Below are 23,320 nucleotides of genomic sequence, written 5' to 3' on the forward strand. Positions count from 1 at the left end.
ACACCCGTTCTCGTCTGATCACGGAAGTTAAGCATCGTCGGGCCGGGATAGTACTTGGATGGGGGACCGCCTGGGAACTCCCGGTGTCGTAGGCTTTTCATTTTCATTTGTTGCCTTTTCATTTCAATGGTGCTGTGATATATTTCTTGTTATAACAATTAAGGAACGTGGCGGTTGTTGAAAGTGTTTCCTATGACATTTTCCTACGACATTTTCAGGTGATAGTACGAGAAAAAAGAGCTTTCAAATGCATACAAACTCGATCTATTGCCGATCATCCAATAACCCTGACGGAATGGCAAATAAAATAAAATTCCGCCGCCTTCCGAGGACTTATATCGCAATCACGTTTCGTAACAGCCAAGCGAGGTTTTACCTTAGCGTTTAAGTCACCACCGACATTTGGCCGCGCAACTTTTCTAAGCTCATTCATTTTGACTTAAGGAGGGGGCGAGCGCGGACGCAGGCCCCCACTACCAGAAATTGTACGGTCGAGTTACTGACGTTTGCAGTAATCGCAGAGGTCAGCCCAAGCGTAGTGCAATGCAAGAGCCTCACTCTGGAAGAAAACCCTCATTGATCAGTCTTTACTTCCCCGTCAGGTAAGTATGAGTTGGAACTGCACCGTAGCATGAGGGTACCCTTCAAAGTTTGTTAATGCTTGTGGCTTGAGTGTGTTATAAACTGCCGTGTCGCGGGGCATAGGCTGTATTCTCCCCCAGTGTACGCGTTTTGTTCCCGCCGTAGACTATGCAGAGTGCCGTCGGAAAGAGGACTGCTATTATTCTTTTATTGCTTATGTGGGCCGCCATCGGTAATAGTGCAACACCAAGGCAACCCGTGGTCACGGCGTGAATGAATCCACCTCCATGACCCAAGGCCAAAAATCAGATTAATATACTGACCATTCAGAGAATGGCCTACCAGATATTAAACTGATAAGAACAGATACTACACTTGATCTTAGCCATTAGGCCGAGAAGCGATAAAGAACAAGCGTTGCCATGATAGGCATCGTCCACACACCGTAACTGCTTGTGGAGCATGTCACGTTACTGTAAAGCTTACAACTGTCACCGCGTACGGATGGACGGCGACATAGTAAAAATCACGGCTGTTGATTTAGCCGTAGGATGGAGAGCGACTGTAGCGAGTGGATGGTAACTTACATGAATGCTAACAAAGGCGACGATACTAAGTGCGTGATATTACTTTCCAATATGACTGCGTACATTCCGTTTATCAACGCATTACGCCAGAACGTGCGCGCGCGTTACACAGTAGACCATGCAGCCGAAATGCGACAGTGCGACCCTGCCAGGAGTCGAACCTGGAATCCCCTGATTCGTAGTCAGATGCCTTATCCATTGGGCCACAGGGCGATGCTTATGACTTCGCCCCATCGTTATTTTGGCTTGCGCATTCGTTTTACTTACGACAGAATTCTTCGTGTTTGTAGCCATGAAAGAAAGGGACTTCTGTGAGTGAATTTTTTTACTGTGGTCTAATAAAAAAGTCGAAACGCAGTGCCCAATATATGAATTGCTCCTAATAGCCGGAAACAGGCCGTGTCGATGATGTAGGCCGACATACGCAACGCAAACCAAAGAACGCTTTATGAAAATCCTAACACGGGCGCGGAAGAAGCCCAAATTAACAGAGTAGATGTAATGCTGAAGACCTCAAACTCCAGCAGCTTCTCTTTCAGACTATTGCGTCGTGCTACAAATAAAAATTAACATGCTTTCGCATAGTCGCGGCTCCCAAAACGGACATTATACGATGTACAGAAACACACATTTCTGTTTTCGCGCCAAATCAATTCCCGGGAGTGGTACTTTTACGTCCGCATACTTCGCACCGTCTTAAATTATATCTCATTTACACGGTAATGTTTAGTATACTTCTACTGTGATAACAAGCATCGTTTATCGTTGGATTGTTGTAAGAAAACATTAAAAATGAGTGAAGCAGCTTCTCCAAAGAAAATCGCACCCAAGAAGAAACCTGCTGCAAAGAAGACAGCTGATCACCCTAAATATGTGGACATGATCAAGGCTGCTATCGCTACCCTAAAGGAACGCGGTGGTTCATCTCGCCAAGCTATTACAAAATATATTCATGCAAATTACAAAGTTGCTGAAAACTCAGATCATCATCTGAAAATGGCTCTTAAACGAGGAGTAACATCAGGCGATTTGATTCAAACTAAAGGCACTGGTGCTTCTGGATCATTCAAGCTAGGTCAGGTAAAAAAAGAAAAACCTAAGAAAAAGGCCGCAGCAAAAAAGCCAACGGCAAAGAAGCCTACTGCAAAGAAAAGTACACCAAAAAAGAAGCCAGCAAAGAAGAGCACGCCAAAGAAAGCAGCAAAGAAGCCTGCCACAAAGAAAGCCTCGGCTAAGAAACCAGCAGCTAAGAAACCCACAAAGAAGCCTGTTGCTAAAAAACCTGCAGCAAAGAAGGTCAAAAAGACTCCCAAAAAGGCAGCAAAGAAGACCGCAAAAAAATAATTTGTGTGTATCTGGCTATTACATTAACAAACGGCTATTTTTATAGCCACACATTTACAAAAAAACATTATCTTGGTACAAAGTTAAACTTGTTTAAGTCACTTAAACAGTTAAAAAAGAGTAATTTTAAGATTAGATTCCCTAAGTTTAAGTATTTTCGTTTTTAAATTTCTTATTTTCTTGCTTTTACTTTTCTTGCCCTTCATATTTTTAACATTGTCAAACTTTATGTAGCATAAAATTTTTATGTAGCATAAAATTTAAACAGAAAGCAGAACAAAGTTTGATATAAAAAGCTAGCCGTAATATTTTTTATGGATGTGTGGCTATAAAAATAGCCGTTTTTTGTTTGGTAAGATGCTTAGGCACGTTCCCCACGAATTCTTCTTGCCAACTGGATGTCTTTAGGCATGATTGTAACTCGTTTTGCGTGAATGGCACACAAGTTAGTATCCTCGAACAAGCCAACAAGGTACGCTTCAGAAGCCTCTTGCAGAGCCATAACGGCTGTGCTCTGGAATCGCAGATCTGTTTTGAAGTCCTGAGCAATTTCTCGCACAAGACGCTGGAAAGGCAACTTGCGGATCAAGAGCTCGGTTGACTTCTGGTATCTTCTGATTTCTCTGAGAGCAACTGTACCAGGTCTGTAACGATGTGGTTTTTTCACTCCTCCAGTAGCTGGTGCGCTTTTCCTCGCAGCTTTAGTGGCGAGTTGTTTTCGTGGAGCCTTTCCTCCAGTAGATTTACGTGCAGTTTGCTTTGTACGAGCCATATTTTAAGAAGTCGATGTAGTACGGATACACAAGACGGTCTAAAATGCACTATCGCGCCAAAGTTTTATTTCTCATATTGATTGACAGCTAAGGTTCAAAACAAACCATTTGATTGGTGCTAAGAAAGTAATTTCTGATTGGCTGCATAATGACATTACGCTCATTACTTTAACATTTTTATAAAATCTGTGTTTTTTGGCTACGGGAAAACGGCTGTATCTTCTGATACACAAAAGCTTTTGACTTTTTTTTTTTTTAGTAAGTAGCAGAAGGTTTGGCGAATTCCAACGATGCCAAATTTATTGCCTTACTGAAACATTAAGACCACGAATTTTTAAAAAAACTACAGTTTTACTTAAAAAAATGTACAAAATGTTCGGAACATTTTGTAATGACGCAACTCTATTGGTTAATTAGGGTGTTTCCACGAGCAGTAGGTAATTTTATGGCCTCTTTTTAAAGCTGTCTGAATTCTGTTAACTCAAACGTTGTTTTTGTACTCGTTCTGTACGCAACTATATCAATATGTCTGGACGCGGAAAAGGAGGTAAAGGATTGGGAAAAGGAGGTGCTAAACGTCACCGAAAAATTCTTCGTGATAACATTCAGGGAATCACAAAACCTGCTATTCGACGTCTTGCTCGACGAGGTGGTGTCAAACGTATCTCTGGCCTTATCTATGAGGAAACCAGAGGTGTACTGAAGGTTTTCTTAGAGAATGTTATTCGTGATGCTGTAACCTACACAGAGCACGCTAAACGCAAGACCGTTACCGCTATGGATGTTGTTTATGCCTTAAAACGTCAAGGAAGAACTCTTTACGGATTCGGAGGTTAAGCGTTGTCATTGCTCAACAAAAACGGCTATTTTTATAGCCACAAATCTTTTAAAACATTACTTTGTGCACGCTTCCAAATTACACAATGTGTAAAGTCTTGTCACAGTTACATTTATTGCTATACGATACTATGTCATATATGACACAAAAAAAATTTAGAAATACTTTGTAGGGTTAATTTGCCTGGGAGTGTTTCCGTGAAAAGCTGGGTTAAGTTAAATGTAAGCAATAACATGGATCAATGTACTTGTCTTTTCTGCAAGTACAGCTAATAATACGTATGAAAAGTGAAGCTAATCCACACACACACATGGGGAAGTATTTTAAATGTAGGCTAGTGTTCTTAAGCACATTATTTAGAAGTTTTATTAACTTCGGTTAACTTGTAGTGACGCCAAGTAAATGTTTTTTTAAAGATGTGTGGTCTTAAAAAAGACCGTTTGTGTTTGGTAGACGTTGGTTTACTTGCTGCTTGTGTATTTTGTGACGGCTTTTGTTCCTTCACTGACTGCGTGTTTTGCAAGTTCTCCAGGCAAGAGAAGACGTACTGCGGTTTGAATTTCACGAGAAGAGATGGTCGACTTTTTGTTTTGAAGAGCCAAACGCGAAGCTTCGGAAGCAATGCGCTCAAAGATGTCGTTGACAAATGAGTTCATGATGCTCATAGCTTTGCTTGAAACTCCGACATCTGGGTGAACTTGTTTCAAAACATTGTAGATGTAAATAGCATAACTTTCCTTTCTCTTTCTCTTGCGTTTCTTTTCACCAGTTCCACCAATCTTTCCTCCTTTTTTGCCGGCTCTTTTTTCACCTTTCTTGGCTACTTTAGGTGCCTGTTTTCCTCCTTTAGCTGCTGCGTCAGACATGGTTAAAAATTTTTGCTACTTAACTTGTAAATAAGCATTAAACTGCAAGTCAAAACTTTTTGTTTATAAGTAAAAAAATCGGATCGAATTCGATCCGAAAACGCCGATACGCAATTTAATTGGTTAAAAAAAAAATCTTTTGTTTAATACTTAATTATGATTGGTTAAAAAAACATGATTTCGATCCTATTTTTATGATGAAAAAACGAGTAAAGTTTATTTCGTTAACACTTACGTTAAATATTCGTACGTTTTTGTATTAACTTACAAATCAAATCGCAGTTATGTCTGGACGTGGAAAAGGTGGAAAAGCTAAGGCTAAAGCCAAGACAAGATCCTCAAGAGCTGGACTTCAATTTCCAGTCGGTAGAGTGCATAGATTCCTTCGTAGAGGGCACTATGCTAACCGAATTGGATCTGGAGCACCAGTTTACTTAGCAGCCGTCTTGGAATATTTATCTGCTGAGATATTGGAGTTGGCTGGTAACGCAGCAAGAGACAACAAAAAAGCTAGGATTATTCCAAGACATTTACAATTGGCTGTTCGTAATGATGAAGAATTAAACAAACTTTTGAGCGGTGTAACCATTGCAGCTGGTGGTGTTTTGCCAAACATTCAAGCTGTCTTACTCCCAAAGAAGAACGACAAAGGACAGAAGAAGTAAACCGCTACACTCAGAAAACAACGGCTATTTTTATAGCCACACATCTTTAAAAAAACATTGTTTTTTTCACAAAACTATAACCTTAAAGTCTAATAGATAATCCATGCATACGCCTTGTCCTAAGTAACTCAAAGAAATTAAATAAAAAAATTTGATCACAACGTCAAAATAAATTGCACGTATTTGCCCCTACTAATGTCTACGGCCATACCACGATGAACACACCCGTTCTCGTCTGATCACGGAAGTTAAGCATCGTCGGGCCGGGATAGTACTTGGATGGGGGACCGCCTGGGAACTCCCGGTGTCGTAGGCTTTTCATTTTCATTTGTTGCCTTTTCATTTCAATGGTGCTGTGATATATTTCTTGTTATAACAATTAAGGAACGTGGCGGTTGTTGAAAGTGTTTCCTATGACATTTTCCTACGACATTTTCAGGTGATAGTACGAGAAAAAAGAGCTTTCAAATGCATACAAACTCGATCTATTGCCGATCATCCAATAACCCTGACGGAATGGCAAATAAAATAAAATTCCGCCGCCTTCCGAGGACTTATATCGCAATCACGTTTCGTAACAGCCAAGCGAGGTTTTACCTTAGCGTTTAAGTCACCACCGACATTTGGCCGCGCAACTTTTCTAAGCTCATTCATTTTGACTTAAGGAGGGGGCGAGCGCGGACGCAGGCCCCCACTACCAGAAATTGTACGGTCGAGTTACTGACGTTTGCAGTAATCGCAGAGGTCAGCCCAAGCGTAGTGCAATGCAAGAGCCTCACTCTGGAAGAAAACCCTCATTGATCAGTCTTTACTTCCCCGTCAGGTAAGTATGAGTTGGAACTGCACCGTAGCATGAGGGTACCCTTCAAAGTTTGTTAATGCTTGTGGCTTGAGTGTGTTATAAACTGCCGTGTCGCGGGGCATAGGCTGTATTCTCCCCCAGTGTACGCGTTTTGTTCCCGCCGTAGACTATGCAGAGTGCCGTCGGAAAGAGGACTGCTATTATTCTTTTATTGCTTATGTGGGCCGCCATCGGTAATAGTGCAACACCAAGGCAACCCGTGGTCACGGCGTGAATGAATCCACCTCCATGACCCAAGGCCAAAAATCAGATTAATATACTGACCATTCAGAGAATGGCCTACCAGATATTAAACTGATAAGAACAGATACTACACTTGATCTTAGCCATTAGGCCGAGAAGCGATAAAGAACAAGCGTTGCCATGATAGGCATCGTCCACACACCGTAACTGCTTGTGGAGCATGTCACGTTACTGTAAAGCTTACAACTGTCACCGCGTACGGATGGACGGCGACATAGTAAAAATCACGGCTGTTGATTTAGCCGTAGGATGGAGAGCGACTGTAGCGAGTGGATGGTAACTTACATGAATGCTAACAAAGGCGACGATACTAAGTGCGTGATATTACTTTCCAATATGACTGCGTACATTCCGTTTATCAACGCATTACGCCAGAACGTGCGCGCGCGTTACACAGTAGACCATGCAGCCGAAATGCGACAGTGCGACCCTGCCAGGAGTCGAACCTGGAATCCCCTGATTCGTAGTCAGATGCCTTATCCATTGGGCCACAGGGCGATGCTTATGACTTCGCCCCATCGTTATTTTGGCTTGCGCATTCGTTTTACTTACGACAGAATTCTTCGTGTTTGTAGCCATGAAAGAAAGGGACTTCTGTGAGTGAATTTTTTTACTGTGGTCTAATAAAAAAGTCGAAACGCAGTGCCCAATATATGAATTGCTCCTAATAGCCGGAAACAGGCCGTGTCGATGATGTAGGCCGACATACGCAACGCAAACCAAAGAACGCTTTATGAAAATCCTAACACGGGCGCGGAAGAAGCCCAAATTAACAGAGTAGATGTAATGCTGAAGACCTCAAACTCCAGCAGCTTCTCTTTCAGACTATTGCGTCGTGCTACAAATAAAAATTAACATGCTTTCGCATAGTCGCGGCTCCCAAAACGGACATTATACGATGTACAGAAACACACATTTCTGTTTTCGCGCCAAATCAATTCCCGGGAGTGGTACTTTTACGTCCGCATACTTCGCACCGTCTTAAATTATATCTCATTTACACGGTAATGTTTAGTATACTTCTACTGTGATAACAAGCATCGTTTATCGTTGGATTGTTGTAAGAAAACATTAAAAATGAGTGAAGCAGCTTCTCCAAAGAAAATCGCACCCAAGAAGAAACCTGCTGCAAAGAAGACAGCTGATCACCCTAAATATGTGGACATGATCAAGGCTGCTATCGCTACCCTAAAGGAACGCGGTGGTTCATCTCGCCAAGCTATTACAAAATATATTCATGCAAATTACAAAGTTGCTGAAAACTCAGATCATCATCTGAAAATGGCTCTTAAACGAGGAGTAACATCAGGCGATTTGATTCAAACTAAAGGCACTGGTGCTTCTGGATCATTCAAGCTAGGTCAGGTAAAAAAAGAAAAACCTAAGAAAAAGGCCGCAGCAAAAAAGCCAACGGCAAAGAAGCCTACTGCAAAGAAAAGTACACCAAAAAAGAAGCCAGCAAAGAAGAGCACGCCAAAGAAAGCAGCAAAGAAGCCTGCCACAAAGAAAGCCTCGGCTAAGAAACCAGCAGCTAAGAAACCCACAAAGAAGCCTGTTGCTAAAAAACCTGCAGCAAAGAAGGTCAAAAAGACTCCCAAAAAGGCAGCAAAGAAGACCGCAAAAAAATAATTTGTGTGTATCTGGCTATTACATTAACAAACGGCTATTTTTATAGCCACACATTTACAAAAAAACATTATCTTGGTACAAAGTTAAACTTGTTTAAGTCACTTAAACAGTTAAAAAAGAGTAATTTTAAGATTAGATTCCCTAAGTTTAAGTATTTTCGTTGTTAAATTTCTTATTTTCTTGCTTTTACTTTTCTTGCCCTTCATATTTTTAACATTGTCAAACTTTATGTAGCATAAAATTTTTATGTAGCATAAAATTTAAACAGAAAGCAGAACAAAGTTTGATATAAAAAGCTAGCCGTAATATTTTTTATGGATGTGTGGCTATAAAAATAGCCGTTTTTTGTTTGGTAAGATGCTTAGGCACGTTCCCCACGAATTCTTCTTGCCAACTGGATGTCTTTAGGCATGATTGTAACTCGTTTTGCGTGAATGGCACACAAGTTAGTATCCTCGAACAAGCCAACAAGGTACGCTTCAGAAGCCTCTTGCAGAGCCATAACGGCTGTGCTCTGGAATCGCAGATCTGTTTTGAAGTCCTGAGCAATTTCTCGCACAAGACGCTGGAAAGGCAACTTGCGGATCAAGAGCTCGGTTGACTTCTGGTATCTTCTGATTTCTCTGAGAGCAACTGTACCAGGTCTGTAACGATGTGGTTTTTTCACTCCTCCAGTAGCTGGTGCGCTTTTCCTCGCAGCTTTAGTGGCGAGTTGTTTTCGTGGAGCCTTTCCTCCAGTAGATTTACGTGCAGTTTGCTTTGTACGAGCCATATTTTAAGAAGTCGATGTAGTACGGATACACAAGACGGTCTAAAATGCACTATCGCGCCAAAGTTTTATTTCTCATATTGATTGACAGCTAAGGTTCAAAACAAACCATTTGATTGGTGCTAAGAAAGTAATTTCTGATTGGCTGCATAATGACATTACGCTCATTACTTTAACATTTTTATAAAATCTGTGTTTTTTGGCTACGGGAAAACGGCTGTATCTTCTGATACACAAAAGCTTTTGACTTTTTTTTTTTTTAGTAAGTAGCAGAAGGTTTGGCGAATTCCAACGATGCCAAATTTATTGCCTTACTGAAACATTAAGACCACGAATTTTTAAAAAAACTACAGTTTTACTTAAAAAAATGTACAAAATGTTCGGAACATTTTGTAATGACGCAACTCTATTGGTTAATTAGGGTGTTTCCACGAGCAGTAGGTAATTTTATGGCCTCTTTTTAAAGCTGTCTGAATTCTGTTAACTCAAACGTTGTTTTTGTACTCGTTCTGTACGCAACTATATCAATATGTCTGGACGCGGAAAAGGAGGTAAAGGATTGGGAAAAGGAGGTGCTAAACGTCACCGAAAAATTCTTCGTGATAACATTCAGGGAATCACAAAACCTGCTATTCGACGTCTTGCTCGACGAGGTGGTGTCAAACGTATCTCTGGCCTTATCTATGAGGAAACCAGAGGTGTACTGAAGGTTTTCTTAGAGAATGTTATTCGTGATGCTGTAACCTACACAGAGCACGCTAAACGCAAGACCGTTACCGCTATGGATGTTGTTTATGCCTTAAAACGTCAAGGAAGAACTCTTTACGGATTCGGAGGTTAAGCGTTGTCATTGCTCAACAAAAACGGCTATTTTTATAGCCACAAATCTTTTAAAACATTACTTTGTGCACGCTTCCAAATTACACAATGTGTAAAGTCTTGTCACAGTTACATTTATTGCTATACGATACTATGTCATATATGACACAAAAAAAATTTAGAAATACTTTGTAGGGTTAATTTGCCTGGGAGTGTTTCCGTGAAAAGCTGGGTTAAGTTAAATGTAAGCAATAACATGGATCAATGTACTTGTCTTTTCTGCAAGTACAGCTAATAATACGTATGAAAAGTGAAGCTAATCCACACACACACATGGGGAAGTATTTTAAATGTAGGCTAGTGTTCTTAAGCACATTATTTAGAAGTTTTATTAACTTCGGTTAACTTGTAGTGACGCCAAGTAAATGTTTTTTTAAAGATGTGTGGTCTTAAAAAAGACCGTTTGTGTTTGGTAGACGTTGGTTTACTTGCTGCTTGTGTATTTTGTGACGGCTTTTGTTCCTTCACTGACTGCGTGTTTTGCAAGTTCTCCAGGCAAGAGAAGACGTACTGCGGTTTGAATTTCACGAGAAGAGATGGTCGACTTTTTGTTTTGAAGAGCCAAACGCGAAGCTTCGGAAGCAATGCGCTCAAAGATGTCGTTGACAAATGAGTTCATGATGCTCATAGCTTTGCTTGAAACTCCGACATCTGGGTGAACTTGTTTCAAAACATTGTAGATGTAAATAGCATAACTTTCCTTTCTCTTTCTCTTGCGTTTCTTTTCACCAGTTCCACCAATCTTTCCTCCTTTTTTGCCGGCTCTTTTTTCACCTTTCTTGGCTACTTTAGGTGCCTGTTTTCCTCCTTTAGCTGCTGCGTCAGACATGGTTAAAAATTTTTGCTACTTAACTTGTAAATAAGCATTAAACTGCAAGTCAAAACTTTTTGTTTATAAGTAAAAAAATCGGATCGAATTCGATCCGAAAACGCCGATACGCAATTTAATTGGTTAAAAAAAAAATCTTTTGTTTAATACTTAATTATGATTGGTTAAAAAAACATGATTTCGATCCTATTTTTATGATGAAAAAACGAGTAAAGTTTATTTCGTTAACACTTACGTTAAATATTCGTACGTTTTTGTATTAACTTACAAATCAAATCGCAGTTATGTCTGGACGTGGAAAAGGTGGAAAAGCTAAGGCTAAAGCCAAGACAAGATCCTCAAGAGCTGGACTTCAATTTCCAGTCGGTAGAGTGCATAGATTCCTTCGTAGAGGGCACTATGCTAACCGAATTGGATCTGGAGCACCAGTTTACTTAGCAGCCGTCTTGGAATATTTATCTGCTGAGATATTGGAGTTGGCTGGTAACGCAGCAAGAGACAACAAAAAAGCTAGGATTATTCCAAGACATTTACAATTGGCTGTTCGTAATGATGAAGAATTAAACAAACTTTTGAGCGGTGTAACCATTGCAGCTGGTGGTGTTTTGCCAAACATTCAAGCTGTCTTACTCCCAAAGAAGAACGACAAAGGACAGAAGAAGTAAACCGCTACACTCAGAAAACAACGGCTATTTTTATAGCCACACATCTTTAAAAAAACATTGTTTTTTTCACAAAACTATAACCTTAAAGTCTAATAGATAATCCATGCATACGCCTTGTCCTAAGTAACTCAAAGAAATTAAATAAAAAAATTTGATCACAACGTCAAAATAAATTGCACGTATTTGCCCCTACTAATGTCTACGGCCATACCACGATGAACACACCCGTTCTCGTCTGATCACGGAAGTTAAGCATCGTCGGGCCGGGATAGTACTTGGATGGGGGACCGCCTGGGAACTCCCGGTGTCGTAGGCTTTTCATTTTCATTTGTTGCCTTTTCATTTCAATGGTGCTGTGATATATTTCTTGTTATAACAATTAAGGAACGTGGCGGTTGTTGAAAGTGTTTCCTATGACATTTTCCTACGACATTTTCAGGTGATAGTACGAGAAAAAAGAGCTTTCAAATGCATACAAACTCGATCTATTGCCGATCATCCAATAACCCTGACGGAATGGCAAATAAAATAAAATTCCGCCGCCTTCCGAGGACTTATATCGCAATCACGTTTCGTAACAGCCAAGCGAGGTTTTACCTTAGCGTTTAAGTCACCACCGACATTTGGCCGCGCAACTTTTCTAAGCTCATTCATTTTGACTTAAGGAGGGGGCGAGCGCGGACGCAGGCCCCCACTACCAGAAATTGTACGGTCGAGTTACTGACGTTTGCAGTAATCGCAGAGGTCAGCCCAAGCGTAGTGCAATGCAAGAGCCTCACTCTGGAAGAAAACCCTCATTGATCAGTCTTTACTTCCCCGTCAGGTAAGTATGAGTTGGAACTGCACCGTAGCATGAGGGTACCCTTCAAAGTTTGTTAATGCTTGTGGCTTGAGTGTGTTATAAACTGCCGTGTCGCGGGGCATAGGCTGTATTCTCCCCCAGTGTACGCGTTTTGTTCCCGCCGTAGACTATGCAGAGTGCCGTCGGAAAGAGGACTGCTATTATTCTTTTATTGCTTATGTGGGCCGCCATCGGTAATAGTGCAACACCAAGGCAACCCGTGGTCACGGCGTGAATGAATCCACCTCCATGACCCAAGGCCAAAAATCAGATTAATATACTGACCATTCAGAGAATGGCCTACCAGATATTAAACTGATAAGAACAGATACTACACTTGATCTTAGCCATTAGGCCGAGAAGCGATAAAGAACAAGCGTTGCCATGATAGGCATCGTCCACACACCGTAACTGCTTGTGGAGCATGTCACGTTACTGTAAAGCTTACAACTGTCACCGCGTACGGATGGACGGCGACATAGTAAAAATCACGGCTGTTGATTTAGCCGTAGGATGGAGAGCGACTGTAGCGAGTGGATGGTAACTTACATGAATGCTAACAAAGGCGACGATACTAAGTGCGTGATATTACTTTCCAATATGACTGCGTACATTCCGTTTATCAACGCATTACGCCAGAACGTGCGCGCGCGTTACACAGTAGACCATGCAGCCGAAATGCGACAGTGCGACCCTGCCAGGAGTCGAACCTGGAATCCCCTGATTCGTAGTCAGATGCCTTATCCATTGGGCCACAGGGCGATGCTTATGACTTCGCCCCATCGTTATTTTGGCTTGCGCATTCGTTTTACTTACGACAGAATTCTTCGTGTTTGTAGCCATGAAAGAAAGGGACTTCTGTGAGTGAATTTTTTTACTGTGGTCTAATAAAAAAGTCGAAACGCAGTGCCCAATATATGAATTGCTCCTAATAGCCGGAAACAGGCCGTGTCGATGATGTAGGCCGACATACGCAACGCAAACCAAAGAACGCTTTATGAAAATCCTAACACGGGCGCGGAAGAAGCCCAAATTAACAGAGTAGATGTAATGCTGAAGACCTCAAACTCCAGCAGCTTCTCTTTCAGACTATTGCGTCGTGCTACAAATAAAAATTAACATGCTTTCGCATAGTTGCGGCTCCCAAAACGGACATTATACGATGTACAGAAACACACATTTCTGTTTTCGCGCCAAATCAATTCCCGGGAGTGGTACTTTTACGTCCGCATACTTCGCACCGTCTTAAATTATATCTCATTTACACGGTAATGTTTAGTATACTTCTACTGTGATAACAAGCATCGTTTATCGTTGGATTGTTGTAAGAAAACATTAAAAATGAGTGAAGCAGCTTCTCCAAAGAAAATCGCACCCAAGAAGAAACCTGCTGCAAAGAAGACAGCTGATCACCCTAAATATGTGGACATGATCAAGGCTGCTATCGCTACCCTAAAGGAACGCGGTGGTTCATCTCGCCAAGCTATTACAAAATATATTCATGCAAATTACAAAGTTGCTGAAAACTCAGATCATCATCTGAAAATGGCTCTTAAACGAGGAGTAACATCAGGCGATTTGATTCAAACTAAAGGCACTGGTGCTTCTGGATCATTCAAGCTAGGTCAGGTAAAAAAAGAAAAACCTAAGAAAAAGGCCGCAGCAAAAAAGCCAACGGCAAAGAAGCCTACTGCAAAGAAAAGTACACCAAAAAAGAAGCCAGCAAAGAAGAGCACGCCAAAGAAAGCAGCAAAGAAGCCTGCCACAAAGAAAGCCTCGGCTAAGAAACCAGCAGCTAAGAAACCCACAAAGAAGCCTGTTGCTAAAAAACCTGCAGCAAAGAAGGTCAAAAAGACTCCCAAAAAGGCAGCAAAGAAGACCGCAAAAAAATAATTTGTGTGTATCTGGCTATTACATTAACAAACGGCTATTTTTATAGCCACACATTTACAAAAAAACATTATCTTGGTACAAAGTTAAACTTGTTTAAGTCACTTAAACAGTTAAAAAAGAGTAATTTTAAGATTAGATTCCCTAAGTTTAAGTATTTTCGTTTTTAAATTTCTTATTTTCTTGCTTTTACTTTTCTTGCCCTTCATATTTTTAACATTGTCAAACTTTATGTAGCATAAAATTTTTATGTAGCATAAAATTTAAACAGAAAGCAGAACAAAGTTTGATATAAAAAGCTAGCCGTAATATTTTTTATGGATGTGTGGCTATAAAAATAGCCGTTTTTTGTTTGGTAAGATGCTTAGGCACGTTCCCCACGAATTCTTCTTGCCAACTGGATGTCTTTAGGCATGATTGTAACTCGTTTTGCGTGAATGGCACACAAGTTAGTATCCTCGAACAAGCCAACAAGGTACGCTTCAGAAGCCTCTTGCAGAGCCATAACGGCTGTGCTCTGGAATCGCAGATCTGTTTTGAAGTCCTGAGCAATTTCTCGCACAAGACGCTGGAAAGGCAACTTGCGGATCAAGAGCTCGGTTGACTTCTGGTATCTTCTGATTTCTCTGAGAGCAACTGTACCAGGTCTGTAACGATGTGGTTTTTTCACTCCTCCAGTAGCTGGTGCGCTTTTCCTCGCAGCTTTAGTGGCGAGTTGTTTTCGTGGAGCCTTTCCTCCAGTAGATTTACGTGCAGTTTGCTTTGTACGAGCCATATTTTAAGAAGTCGATGTAGTACGGATACACAAGACGGTCTAAAATGCACTATCGCGCCAAAGTTTTATTTCTCATATTGATTGACAGCTAAGGTTCAAAACAAACCATTTGATTGGTGCTAAGAAAGTAATTTCTGATTGGCTGCATAATGACATTACGCTCATTACTTTAACATTTTTATAAAATCTGTGTTTTTTGGCTACGGGAAAACGGCTGTATCTTCTGATACACAAAAGCTTTTGACTTTTTTTTTTTTTAGTAAGTAGCAGAAGGTTTGGCGAATTCCAACGATGCCAAATTTATTGCCTTACTGAAACATTAAGACCACGAATTTTTAAAAAAACTACAGTTTTACTTAAAAAAATGTACAAAATGTTCGGAACATTTTGTAATGACGCAACTCTATTGGTTAATTAGGGTGTTTCCACGAGCAGTAGGTAATTTTATGGCCTCTTTTTAAAGCTGTCTGAATTCTGTTAACTCAAACGTTGTTTTTGTACTCGTTCTGTACGCAACTATATCAATATGTCTGGACGCGGAAAAGGAGGTAAAGGATTGGGAAAAGGAGGTGCTAAACGTCACCGAAAAATTCTTCGTGATAACATTCAGGGAATCACAAAACCTGCTATTCGACGTCTTGCTCGACGAGGTGGTGTCAAACGTATCTCTGGCCTTATCTATGAGGAAACCAGAGGTGTACTGAAGGTTTTCTTAGAGAATGTTATTCGTGATGCTGTAACCTACACAGAGCACGCTAAACGCAAGACCGTTACCGCTATGGATGTTGTTTATGCCTTAAAACGTCAAGGAAGAACTCTTTACGGATTCGGAGGTTAAGCGTTGTCATTGCTCAACAAAAACGGCTATTTTTATAGCCACAAATCTTTTAAAACATTACTTTGTGCACGCTTCCAAATTACACAATGTGTAAAGTCTTGTCACAGTTACATTTATTGCTATACGATACTATGTCATATATGACACAAAAAAAATTTAGAAATACTTTGTAGGGTTAATTTGCCTGGGAGTGTTTCCGTGAAAAGCTGGGTTAAGTTAAATGTAAGCAATAACATGGATCAATGTACTTGTCTTTTCTGCAAGTACAGCTAATAATACGTATGAAAAGTGAAGCTAATCCACACACACACATGGGGAAGTATTTTAAATGTAGGCTAGTGTTCTTAAGCACATTATTTAGAAGTTTTATTAACTTCGGTTAACTTGTAGTGACGCCAAGTAAATGTTTTTTTAAAGATGTGTGGTCTTAAAAAAGACCGTTTGTGTTTGGTAGACGTTGGTTTACTTGCTGCTTGTGTATTTTGTGACGGCTTTTGTTCCTTCACTGACTGCGTGTTTTGCAAGTTCTCCAGGCAAGAGAAGACGTACTGCGGTTTGAATTTCACGAGAAGAGATGGTCGACTTTTTGTTTTGAAGAGCCAAACGCGAAGCTTCGGAAGCAATGCGCTCAAAGATGTCGTTGACAAATGAGTTCATGATGCTCATAGCTTTGCTTGAAACTCCGACATCTGGGTGAACTTGTTTCAAAACATTGTAGATGTAAATAGCATAACTTTCCTTTCTCTTTCTCTTGCGTTTCTTTTCACCAGTTCCACCAATCTTTCCTCCTTTTTTGCCGGCTCTTTTTTCACCTTTCTTGGCTACTTTAGGTGCCTGTTTTCCTCCTTTAGCTGCTGCGTCAGACATGGTTAAAAATTTTTGCTACTTAACTTGTAAATAAGCATTAAACTGCAAGTCAAAACTTTTTGTTTATAAGTAAAAAAATCGGATCGAATTCGATCCGAAAACGCCGATACGCAATTTAATTGGTTAAAAAAAAAATCTTTTGTTTAATACTTAATTATGATTGGTTAAAAAAACATGATTTCGATCCTATTTTTATGATGAAAAAACGAGTAAAGTTTATTTCGTTAACACTTACGTTAAATATTCGTACGTTTTTGTATTAACTTACAAATCAAATCGCAGTTATGTCTGGACGTGGAAAAGGTGGAAAAGCTAAGGCTAAAGCCAAGACAAGATCCTCAAGAGCTGGACTTCAATTTCCAGTCGGTAGAGTGCATAGATTCCTTCGTAGAGGGCACTATGCTAACCGAATTGGATCTGGAGCACCAGTTTACTTAGCAGCCGTCTTGGAATATTTATCTGCTGAGATATTGGAGTTGGCTGGTAACGCAGCAAGAGACAACAAAAAAGCTAGGATTATTCCAAGACATTTACAATTGGCTGTTCGTAATGATGAAGAATTAAACAAACTTTTGAGCGGTGTAACCATTGCAGCTGGTGGTGTTTTGCCAAACATTCAAGCTGTCTTACTCCCAAAGAAGAACGACAAAGGACAGAAGAAGTAAACCGCTACACTCAGAAAACAACGGCTATTTTTATAGCCACACATCTTTAAAAAAACATTGTTTTTTTCACAAAACTATAACCTTAAAGTCTAATAGATAATCCATGCATACGCCTTGTCCTAAGTAACTCAAAGAAATTAAATAAAAAAATTTGATCACAACGTCAAAATAAATTGCACGTATTTGCCCCTACTAATGTCTACGGCCATACCACGATGAACACACCCGTTCTCGTCTGATCACGGAAGTTAAGCATCGTCGGGCCGGGATAGTACTTGGATGGGGGACCGCCTGGGAACTCCCGGTGTCGTAGGCTTTTCATTTTCATTTGTTGCCTTTTCATTTCAATGGTGCTGTGATATATTTCTTGTTATAACAATTAAGGAACGTGGCGGTTGTTGAAAGTGTTTCCTATGACATTTTCCTACGACATTTTCAGGTGATAGTACGAGAAAAAAGAGCTTTCAAATGCATACAAACTCGATCTATTGCCGATCATCCAATAACCCTGACGGAATGGCAAATAAAATAAAATTCCGCCGCCTTCCGAGGACTTATATCGCAATCACGTTTCGTAACAGCCAAGCGAGGTTTTACCTTAGCGTTTAAGTCACCACCGACATTTGGCCGCGCAACTTTTCTAAGCTCATTCATTTTGACTTAAGGAGGGGGCGAGCGCGGACGCAGGCCCCCACTACCAGAAATTGTACGGTCGAGTTACTGACGTTTGCAGTAATCGCAGAGGTCAGCCCAAGCGTAGTGCAATGCAAGAGCCTCACTCTGGAAGAAAACCCTCATTGATCAGTCTTTACTTCCCCGTCAGGTAAGTATGAGTTGGAACTGCACCGTAGCATGAGGGTACCCTTCAAAGTTTGTTAATGCTTGTGGCTTGAGTGTGTTATAAACTGCCGTGTCGCGGGGCATAGGCTGTATTCTCCCCCAGTGTACGCGTTTTGTTCCCGCCGTAGACTATGCAGAGTGCCGTCGGAAAGAGGACTGCTATTATTCTTTTATTGCTTATGTGGGCCGCCATCGGTAATAGTGCAACACCAAGGCAACCCGTGGTCACGGCGTGAATGAATCCACCTCCATGACCCAAGGCCAAAAATCAGATTAATATACTGACCATTCAGAGAATGGCCTACCAGATATTAAACTGATAAGAACAGATACTACACTTGATCTTAGCCATTAGGCCGAGAAGCGATAAAGAACAAGCGTTGCCATGATAGGCATCGTCCACACACCGTAACTGCTTGTGGAGCATGTCACGTTACTGTAAAGCTTACAACTGTCACCGCGTACGGATGGACGGCGACATAGTAAAAATCACGGCTGTTGATTTAGCCGTAGGATGGAGAGCGACTGTAGCGAGTGGATGGTAACTTACATGAATGCTAACAAAGGCGACGATACTAAGTGCGTGATATTACTTTCCAATATGACTGCGTACATTCCGTTTATCAACGCATTACGCCAGAACGTGCGCGCGCGTTACACAGTAGACCATGCAGCCGAAATGCGACAGTGCGACCCTGCCAGGAGTCGAACCTGGAATCCCCTGATTCGTAGTCAGATGCCTTATCCATTGGGCCACAGGGCGATGCTTATGACTTCGCCCCATCGTTATTTTGGCTTGCGCATTCGTTTTACTTACGACAGAATTCTTCGTGTTTGTAGCCATGAAAGAAAGGGACTTCTGTGAGTGAATTTTTTTACTGTGGTCTAATAAAAAAGTCGAAACGCAGTGCCCAATATATGAATTGCTCCTAATAGCCGGAAACAGGCCGTGTCGATGATGTAGGCCGACATACGCAACGCAAACCAAAGAACGCTTTATGAAAATCCTAACACGGGCGCGGAAGAAGCCCAAATTAACAGAGTAGATGTAATGCTGAAGACCTCAAACTCCAGCAGCTTCTCTTTCAGACTATTGCGTCGTGCTACAAATAAAAATTAACATGCTTTCGCATAGTCGCGGCTCCCAAAACGGACATTATACGATGTACAGAAACACACATTTCTGTTTTCGCGCCAAATCAATTCCCGGGAGTGGTACTTTTACGTCCGCATACTTCGCACCGTCTTAAATTATATCTCATTTACACGGTAATGTTTAGTATACTTCTACTGTGATAACAAGCATCGTTTATCGTTGGATTGTTGTAAGAAAACATTAAAAATGAGTGAAGCAGCTTCTCCAAAGAAAATCGCACCCAAGAAGAAACCTGCTGCAAAGAAGACAGCTGATCACCCTAAATATGTGGACATGATCAAGGCTGCTATCGCTACCCTAAAGGAACGCGGTGGTTCATCTCGCCAAGCTATTACAAAATATATTCATGCAAATTACAAAGTTGCTGAAAACTCAGATCATCATCTGAAAATGGCTCTTAAACGAGGAGTAACATCAGGCGATTTGATTCAAACTAAAGGCACTGGTGCTTCTGGATCATTCAAGCTAGGTCAGGTAAAAAAAGAAAAACCTAAGAAAAAGGCCGCAGCAAAAAAGCCAACGGCAAAGAAGCCTACTGCAAAGAAAAGTACACCAAAAAAGAAGCCAGCAAAGAAGAGCACGCCAAAGAAAGCAGCAAAGAAGCCTGCCACAAAGAAAGCCTCGGCTAAGAAACCAGCAGCTAAGAAACCCACAAAGAAGCCTGTTGCTAAAAAACCTGCAGCAAAGAAGGTCAAAAAGACTCCCAAAAAGGCAGCAAAGAAGACCGCAAAAAAATAATTTGTGTGTATCTGGCTATTACATTAACAAACGGCTATTTTTATAGCCACACATTTACAAAAAAACATTATCTTGGTACAAAGTTAAACTTGTTTAAGTCACTTAAACAGTTAAAAAAGAGTAATTTTAAGATTAGATTCCCTAAGTTTAAGTATTTTCGTTTTTAAATTTCTTATTTTCTTGCTTTTACTTTTCTTGCCCTTCATATTTTTAACATTGTCAAACTTTATGTAGCATAAAATTTTTATGTAGCATAAAATTTAAACAGAAAGCAGAACAAAGTTTGATATAAAAAGCTAGCCGTAATATTTTTTATGGATGTGTGGCTATAAAAATAGCCGTTTTTTGTTTGGTAAGATGCTTAGGCACGTTCCCCACGAATTCTTCTTGCCAACTGGATGTCTTTAGGCATGATTGTAACTCGTTTTGCGTGAATGGCACACAAGTTAGTATCCTCGAACAAGCCAACAAGGTACGCTTCAGAAGCCTCTTGCAGAGCCATAACGGCTGTGCTCTGGAATCGCAGATCTGTTTTGAAGTCCTGAGCAATTTCTCGCACAAGACGCTGGAAAGGCAACTTGCGGATCAAGAGCTCGGTTGACTTCTGGTATCTTCTGATTTCTCTGAGAGCAACTGTACCAGGTCTGTAACGATGTGGTTTTTTCACTCCTCCAGTAGCTGGTGCGCTTTTCCTCGCAGCTTTAGTGGCGAGTTGTTTTCGTGGAGCCTTTCCTCCAGTAGATTTACGTGCAGTTTGCTTTGTACGAGCCATATTTTAAGAAGTCGATGTAGTACGGATACACAAGACGGTCTAAAATGCACTATCGCGCCAAAGTTTTATTTCTCATATTGATTGACAGCTAAGGTTCAAAACAAACCATTTGATTGGTGCTAAGAAAGTAATTTCTGATTGGCTGCATAATGACATTACGCTCATTACTTTAACATTTTTATAAAATCTGTGTTTTTTGGCTACGGGAAAACGGCTGTATCTTCTGATACACAAAAGCTTTTGACTTTTTTTTTTTTTAGTAAGTAGCAGAAGGTTTGGCGAATTCCAACGATGCCAAATTTATTGCCTTACTGAAACATTAAGACCACGAATTTTTAAAAAAACTACAGTTTTACTTAAAAAAATGTACAAAATGTTCGGAACATTTTGTAATGACGCAACTCTATTGGTTAATTAGGGTGTTTCCACGAGCAGTAGGTAATTTTATGGCCTCTTTTTAAAGCTGTCTGAATTCTGTTAACTCAAACGTTGTTTTTGTACTCGTTCTGTACGCAACTATATCAATATGTCTGGACGCGGAAAAGGAGGTAAAGGATTGGGAAAAGGAGGTGCTAAACGTCACCGAAAAATTCTTCGTGATAACATTCAGGGAATCACAAAACCTGCTATTCGACGTCTTGCTCGACGAGGTGGTGTCAAACGTATCTCTGGCCTTATCTATGAGGAAACCAGAGGTGTACTGAAGGTTTTCTTAGAGAATGTTATTCGTGATGCTGTAACCTACACAGAGCACGCTAAACGCAAGACCGTTACCGCTATGGATGTTGTTTATGCCTTAAAACGTCAAGGAAGAACTCTTTACGGATTCGGAGGTTAAGCGTTGTCATTGCTCAACAAAAACGGCTATTTTTATAGCCACAAATCTTTTAAAACATTACTTTGTGCACGCTTCCAAATTACACAATGTGTAAAGTCTTGTCACAGTTACATTTATTGCTATACGATACTATGTCATATATGACACAAAAAAAATTTAGAAATACTTTGTAGGGTTAATTTGCCTGGGAGTGTTTCCGTGAAAAGCTGGGTTAAGTTAAATGTAAGCAATAACATGGATCAATGTACTTGTCTTTTCTGCAAGTACAGCTAATAATACGTATGAAAAGTGAAGCTAATCCACACACACACATGGGGAAGTATTTTAAATGTAGGCTAGTGTTCTTAAGCACATTATTTAGAAGTTTTATTAACTTCGGTTAACTTGTAGTGACGCCAAGTAAATGTTTTTTTAAAGATGTGTGGTCTTAAAAAAGACCGTTTGTGTTTGGTAGACGTTGGTTTACTTGCTGCTTGTGTATTTTGTGACGGCTTTTGTTCCTTCACTGACTGCGTGTTTTGCAAGTTCTCCAGGCAAGAGAAGACGTACTGCGGTTTGAATTTCACGAGAAGAGATGGTCGACTTTTTGTTTTGAAGAGCCAAACGCGAAGCTTCGGAAGCAATGCGCTCAAAGATGTCGTTGACAAATGAGTTCATGATGCTCATAGCTTTGCTTGAAACTCCGACATCTGGGTGAACTTGTTTCAAAACATTGTAGATGTAAATAGCATAACTTTCCTTTCTCTTTCTCTTGCGTTTCTTTTCACCAGTTCCACCAATCTTTCCTCCTTTTTTGCCGGCTCTTTTTTCACCTTTCTTGGCTACTTTAGGTGCCTGTTTTCCTCCTTTAGCTGCTGCGTCAGACATGGTTAAAAATTTTTGCTACTTAACTTGTAAATAAGCATTAAACTGCAAGTCAAAACTTTTTGTTTATAAGTAAAAAAATCGGATCGAATTCGATCCGAAAACGCCGATACGCAATTTAATTGGTTAAAAAAAAAATCTTTTGTTTAATACTTAATTATGATTGGTTAAAAAAACATGATTTCGATCCTATTTTTATGATGAAAAAACGAGTAAAGTTTATTTCGTTAACACTTACGTTAAATATTCGTACGTTTTTGTATTAACTTACAAATCAAATCGCAGTTATGTCTGGACGTGGAAAAGGTGGAAAAGCTAAGGCTAAAGCCAAGACAAGATCCTCAAGAGCTGGACTTCAATTTCCAGTCGGTAGAGTGCATAGATTCCTTCGTAGAGGGCACTATGCTAACCGAATTGGATCTGGAGCACCAGTTTACTTAGCAGCCGTCTTGGAATATTTATCTGCTGAGATATTGGAGTTGGCTGGTAACGCAGCAAGAGACAACAAAAAAGCTAGGATTATTCCAAGACATTTACAATTGGCTGTTCGTAATGATGAAGAATTAAACAAACTTTTGAGCGGTGTAACCATTGCAGCTGGTGGTGTTTTGCCAAACATTCAAGCTGTCTTACTCCCAAAGAAGAACGACAAAGGACAGAAGAAGTAAACCGCTACACTCAGAAAACAACGGCTATTTTTATAGC

General features: G+C 40.4%; 11 non-coding genes across 11 annotated transcripts; 3 read left to right on the top strand and 8 right to left on the bottom strand.

The window, feature by feature from the left end:
• Positions 1-445: 445 nt before the first annotated feature.
• Positions 446-610, bottom strand: LOC130659797 (U1 spliceosomal RNA). Its single transcript, XR_008987001.1, has one exon. It is a non-coding gene; the product is annotated as a U1 spliceosomal RNA (small nuclear RNA).
• A 185-nt stretch (positions 611-795) lies between these two features.
• LOC130660849 (U2 spliceosomal RNA) lies at positions 796-987 on the bottom strand. Its single transcript, XR_008988046.1, has one exon. It is a non-coding gene; the product is annotated as a U2 spliceosomal RNA (small nuclear RNA).
• A 4,865-nt stretch (positions 988-5,852) lies between these two features.
• On the top strand, positions 5,853-5,971 carry LOC130661455 (5S ribosomal RNA). The gene has a single exon (XR_008988648.1). It is a non-coding gene; the product is annotated as a 5S ribosomal RNA (ribosomal RNA).
• Positions 5,972-6,321: 350 nt separating this feature from the next.
• Positions 6,322-6,486, bottom strand: LOC130659798 (U1 spliceosomal RNA). Its single transcript, XR_008987002.1, has one exon. It is a non-coding gene; the product is annotated as a U1 spliceosomal RNA (small nuclear RNA).
• A 185-nt stretch (positions 6,487-6,671) lies between these two features.
• On the bottom strand, positions 6,672-6,863 carry LOC130660850 (U2 spliceosomal RNA). Its single transcript, XR_008988047.1, has one exon. It is a non-coding gene; the product is annotated as a U2 spliceosomal RNA (small nuclear RNA).
• Positions 6,864-11,728: 4,865 nt separating this feature from the next.
• On the top strand, positions 11,729-11,847 carry LOC130661468 (5S ribosomal RNA). The gene has a single exon (XR_008988660.1). It is a non-coding gene; the product is annotated as a 5S ribosomal RNA (ribosomal RNA).
• Positions 11,848-12,197: 350 nt separating this feature from the next.
• LOC130659799 (U1 spliceosomal RNA) lies at positions 12,198-12,362 on the bottom strand. Its single transcript, XR_008987003.1, has one exon. It is a non-coding gene; the product is annotated as a U1 spliceosomal RNA (small nuclear RNA).
• Positions 12,363-12,547: 185 nt separating this feature from the next.
• Positions 12,548-12,739, bottom strand: LOC130660851 (U2 spliceosomal RNA). The gene has a single exon (XR_008988048.1). It is a non-coding gene; the product is annotated as a U2 spliceosomal RNA (small nuclear RNA).
• Positions 12,740-17,604: 4,865 nt separating this feature from the next.
• On the top strand, positions 17,605-17,723 carry LOC130661480 (5S ribosomal RNA). Its single transcript, XR_008988672.1, has one exon. It is a non-coding gene; the product is annotated as a 5S ribosomal RNA (ribosomal RNA).
• A 350-nt stretch (positions 17,724-18,073) lies between these two features.
• Positions 18,074-18,238, bottom strand: LOC130659801 (U1 spliceosomal RNA). The gene has a single exon (XR_008987004.1). It is a non-coding gene; the product is annotated as a U1 spliceosomal RNA (small nuclear RNA).
• A 185-nt stretch (positions 18,239-18,423) lies between these two features.
• On the bottom strand, positions 18,424-18,615 carry LOC130660854 (U2 spliceosomal RNA). The gene has a single exon (XR_008988050.1). It is a non-coding gene; the product is annotated as a U2 spliceosomal RNA (small nuclear RNA).
• Between the last annotated feature and the right edge of the window lie 4,705 nt (positions 18,616-23,320).

Source organism: Hydractinia symbiolongicarpus, chromosome 9, assembly GCF_029227915.1.
Source record: "Hydractinia symbiolongicarpus strain clone_291-10 chromosome 9, HSymV2.1, whole genome shotgun sequence".
Lineage (NCBI taxonomy): Eukaryota > Metazoa > Cnidaria > Hydrozoa > Anthoathecata > Hydractiniidae > Hydractinia > Hydractinia symbiolongicarpus.